General features: G+C 36.0%; 1 pseudogene; it reads right to left on the bottom strand.

Annotated features, from left to right (window-relative positions):
- Positions 1–354: 354 nt before the first annotated feature.
- LOC136063625 (uncharacterized) overlaps positions 355–5,517 on the bottom strand; it is an 11,186-nt pseudogene continuing 6,023 nt past the window's right edge.

Genomic DNA, 5,517 nt, shown 5'->3' with positions numbered 1-5,517 from the left:
GCCAATTTGGTGGCCCATTCCTTAGCTCGCTACGCTAATGTCCTAGATGAGGAAGTTGTGTGGTTGGAAGATTCGCCCCCACCAGCCCATGATGCTTTGTATTTTGATTCTACTTTTTTAAATGAATGAAGTTTGATTGGGTTTTCAAAAAAAAAGTCTCTGAAGTTTAAAAAATGAGCAATATTGATCCTTTTGTTAGTATTTTTACTTTTTTTTTTTTTGGAGAAATTGTTAGTATACTTACGTGGCTAACGGAGTAATGAAGTGACATTTTTTAAGTGACATGGCATTTTTTTAATATTAAAAAATTAAATGCATATCCCAACAAATAGCCAACTCAGCAAAACTAACCGATTACCTAAAGAGTCCCAAAACCCCTGTGCGTTGGCCACCATCCCCTTCCTCAGTCCGACCACCAATGACGCCAGCATCCCCAACAAGACTTCCAAAGATCATGATGTGAACACCACGTCCTCGAATCTCTTGGCCATATGCCATAACAAGAAGAAATTTTGCGCTTAACAACATCACCACAAAATGAAGCAAATTTTGCTTGAAAAGTAATAAAATGTCTTAAGATACTCACACTACACTACTGCTTCAATACCCATCAGAGTTTAAGCATTTTAAATTCAACTTTGAACATTACCCCAATACCGTATAACTAAAAGAAAAAGAAAATAAAATAAAGATCCAGACTAGTAATAACTTAAAACTAAGATTCGAACAATCTCATAGGTCTCCACATATCCCATGGCATTTGACTTCAAAGTTTGAACGGAGATGGTTGGAAAAATAGTACAGAGCAAATAAGGAATTGACTCCTAATATGACCACTTGAACATGATTTGGATTGGTGAGAATTGTTAAGTCCCGCATAGGAAATGATAGAAAATATGAGTTTTGGTTAGATATTGACAGCAGTTATTTCTGAAACAGTATGTCTGTTCAGTAACGTATATTTACATAGTCCCTCATTAATGAAAAAGAATTTTTTGAGAAACTCTCCTAAGAGAAAATATATTGTGCATTAATTTTAGTCAAAAAGAGAGAAAGGGATATAGAGTAGTTCGCAGAGCACGGATCTTGTGTGCTTCTTCTCCATGCTGTAAATCATTTTATCCTAAGAGACAGACGTTCATGAGTCTCAAAGCACCACAGATTTTGTAAGGGTCGAAATTTGTTTTATGAATATTGTGTCAAACACAAAACTTGATTTGAATCATTCATCTTTCGCGCATTTGGTCTTTGAGTTTTTAATTATTTGCAGATTTTTTCTTATATATATACAGTATTTATTTATTACTTTTGTTTATCACATCAATTTGTGTTATTGCTTATATTTAGATCTATATATAGTTCTTTTTACTTTATCACAAAAGTAAATTGTTGAATATATCCAACAATCTTAAAGCAAACTTTTGGTTTCTTAATTTATTTTTGTGATTACTGTGAAAGGATTTGTAATTGTGTGTGCCTACGTTAATCTGTGAATTTTCTTCTCCGGTTTAAAGATGAAAACCGTGTTTATCAGTTTGGGTTTTCGGTTTACCGCAAACTGTTCGCTTATATAGTCTTTGGCACTTGATTACGTTGGTTTCGTTTTGACATTTGATCATTGGAATTTGTTTATTTTGATAAATGTTTATTCACCATGAATAATCCTGAATCCTGGAGACTATTATAGAATAACCGTTTGACGGATTTGGTGTCGATGGTCGTTCTTCTGTTGGCTTCATCTTTAAATCTGGGTAGATTTTCAATATGGTAACATGTAATTCCCGAAACGGTTTGTTATAATTTTTTGTTTAAATTAAACAAAACAAAATAGTGCAATGATGATTTTGCACGGTTGGAGAGGCTAGTACATATTGACGGTTTGATATTTGTGATTCGGATTGCACTAACATACTTCGAATTTTGAGATTCTTGTTGTCATTGCAATTTTCCCATTCGGAGGATCATTTTCTGGTCAAGAGGGAATATACCCTTTTAAAGATGAGACTTTTTGCTGTAAGTTTGTATCTTACTAACATATCTTTGACTTAATGAAAAGCATGTGTTGCTTGTTTGACTATTGTTATGTGATTTAATATCAACACATTCTTGCTGAGAGAATGTGATTCACTTTACCGTTTATTTATTGACCCATTGTTATATATTTTGCCATGGTAAATCTGTTATAATTTGTAGTCTTTATTGCAGTACTGAGTATTGATCATAAAGGTGTGTGATGTTAGACTTCTGTAAAATCTATGTGCCGGAGTATCAAACGTTTGACTATTGAATTCTGTGCAAGATTGCAATGGCACTTGTCTATGGCATGTAATCTATGAGTAATACAAATATATAGAAACTATGGTTGCGTGAAATTTGAAAAGGAATGAGAGAGCTTGTGCACAAGGACCCCTTTGCAAAAATCTTGGTCACGTGCCCATAGCAGGGGGTGCTATCACAAAAACATTATGGCAGGAGACACTTAATATAACAAGATAATAAAAAGATAAATCAAGGATAATATTTAAACAACTTTGCAATAGGAAAGAGAAGTGATAATATGAGTATGGCAGAAATAAGTTAGCAACAATGAAAAGAACAGTGTTTATGCTAAAACAGTCATGATAAAAGAGGGAAAGGGGATTGGTCTACTAGGCTTAGCACCTTGGCAAATTTAAGTTCAAGAAGGGAACCAATCTCCAATATGGGCAACCTCTCAAGGTAATCTTGCCATAGAAATTGCCCACTTTGGAAGAATGGACCTAAGTGGCTTATTCTTAAATCTCTTGGCTGACTAGAGGGTAGGCTGTTGAGAGAAAGAGAAGGGAGCAGCCTATTGGTGCATACCTTATCACACTTTTGTTTTTTCACTTTCCTTCCTACTCTCTTGTTTTCTTTCTTTCTTTTTCTTAACCTTTCTGTTTTTCCTTTTAGATTTATAATTCTATCTATGCTTCTATTCTTTCTTGTTTTTCCCCTCTTCCTCCGTTGTTGTTCACTATGCACAGCTAAGGCTTTTTTATATTGCCTATCGTGATAAGATTTACCATTTTACCCCTTAATTGCTTTTGGCTTGTTGTGGGTGCCCTTCCCTGGCCACCCACTGGTTTGCTGGCTGCCCAGCCATCACTACTACCTTAGGCTAGCTGTACCATGTTCAATTCCTAGACAAAAAGGAATTTTGTTTTATTTTTCTTACTTTCAGTAGCATTCCTATTCAGATAAGGGTTGGGTGCCCTCTCTCACTAACTTCTACAGTATGCATCTAGTGATTCTAGCTCATCTCTCCCTTTTTTGGGTGGTATGTCATCCCAATAGGACATTTCTCCAAAAAGAGTTTGAGTGGGAATCCCAGAATAGACTTCTCATTCTCCTCACCACCAGACCATACCCTCTCTTACCTCTAGCCCATGACCCATCGCACTTGTATTGGCTAGGTACAAGTGGGTGGTACCTAAGTATTGTGCATGCTGCACTCTCATGTGAGTTCATGGTTTGTCTGTCGTTCATGCATTTTCTATTGCTTATGAGTTTGTCTAGTCTTGCTACGCATTTTTGCTGCTTATTTTTTAACCTTTTGTGGCGTAGGTGAGTCTGGGTCTTCATTCTTTGCATTTCATTTCCTTTCTGGACTGGGTCTTGCTTGGGCACGAGCCATTTCTTCTTCAATTCGGCCCTTGTTTCCCTTTATTACTAGTTTATGGGCCGACTAGCATTCCTATCGTGCCACTCCATTGCTTCTGCCATGTTATTACTTGACTTGTGCTTGCTAGGCCTCCTTTAGGTCTACCATGTATTTTTTCCTTTATTCAATTCACATTGCCCAGTATTTCTGCTGGGTTAATTCTCATACCATTTTGGGCTTCCTCGGTCCATTTTATTCTTTTGGGCATCCTCGGCCTACTTCAGTCTTTTGGGCATCCTTGGCCCATTCCATTCTTACATTCTCATGGGTTTTTGTTAAATCTTTTGGGTTTCACTGGCCCAATTACCATATCCTTTACTTTTCCATTTACTAATTCCTTTCTTAAAAACAGATGCTATTGAGAAGGATACTCGTCTTAACCACCTCCAAAAGAGGAATGATGAGTTGAGTACCCTTTTTAACAAGGCAAAAGAAGATGTTGTAGTGGAGTTTAGAGCATCTAAATAATTCATTGATTTGTTGGACACCAACTACGCAATGGGCTTTGAAGATTTTAGAATGGACACTATAGAAAACTTCCCGGAGGTTGACTTTAGCTCCATTAAGCTCAACCTTAGTGCTGCTACAAGCTCCCTTCTCCAGACGAGCTCAGAAGATATTAACAACGAGGACGATGCCACCACCCAACCTACCCAAGACGTTGAAGATGACCCCCCACAGTGAAAGAAAATTTTAATCTTATTTTCTCTTTACCTTGTTTCTCTTTTTTTTTTTTTTTATGAGGTCCACTGTTTAGGACCATTTGTAATTGTTCAAGTACATTTTACTCGTCTATATCACTTAAGACGAGCTTTCAAATAATTGTTAAGTTTTGCTTTATAAAGGTTTTTGGACAATGGTCGTCCACCCTTTTCTAAACATTATGAATGAATGTTTTATTTTCATTACTTTTTTATTTACTATTAAACATGTTGTTGTATGGACGAACATTTTCTTTACATCCCTTACATTCATTTCAAGCATGGCTCGTCCATGACAAGAACTTCCTCATGTTTAACATCCTTTACAATTCTTTAAGTTTTACAAGTATAACTTGTCTTGTGAATGGCACTGGTTTTTCCAACTTTACTCGTCCTAAGACTTGGTAGTTGCTTCTATTTTTCGTCCATAGGAATTATTTTTATGTAAGGCATTTTTAGCTTTTTACTCGTCCAAGGATTTGATTGTTTTAGCTAGCTTCCTATCCATGGACTTTAAATATTCTTGTGTATGTATTTCCTCATCCATGGGTTGGACTAATACGCTTCAGGCTTTATTTCATCAATTGTTTAGATGAATATGCCTTGGGCTTGTTTTTCTTTGCTTTATCATTATTTCGAGGAAAGCTTATAGACGTTACATTCCTGCGTCCAAAGATTTTTATTCGTCTTTAGGCCGCTTTCTTGTGGATGAAATTATGAAGATTAGATTTATATATCACATACATTGGAAATCCAAACTACATATTCACAATATAAATATCGTCCACAAGTATGGCACATGCGTAAAAGCTAGTGCCTTTTAGGGAATTATAAATACAAACAAATATGATCCAAGTTCATGACTTCGTCCATAGTTAGTTTAAAAATTAATACACCTTTAAGGAGTTAAAACATAACACATAATGCTAAAAACACACAAGTAACAGAAAGCAATGCAAACTTTGGCTCGTCCAAAGTGACAACATCTTGGGTGATCTCGTCTAGGATAATGCTCGTCTAGGCTGATATCTTACTAATAATACCTTCTTTGGTGCTTAAAATTCCAAGGGTGCTCCAACTTTCTACCGTCCAAGGCTTCCAAGTAATATGACCCTTGTCTTTTGCAATTGATAA

This window comes from Quercus suber, unplaced genomic scaffold (genome assembly GCF_002906115.3).
Source record: "Quercus suber isolate HL8 unplaced genomic scaffold, Cork oak 2.0 scaffold_548, whole genome shotgun sequence".
In the NCBI taxonomy this organism is placed as follows: Eukaryota; Viridiplantae; Streptophyta; class Magnoliopsida; order Fagales; family Fagaceae; genus Quercus; species Quercus suber.
Note: the sequence above shows the minus strand (reverse complement) of the source record. Positions and strands in the feature narration are given on the sequence as shown.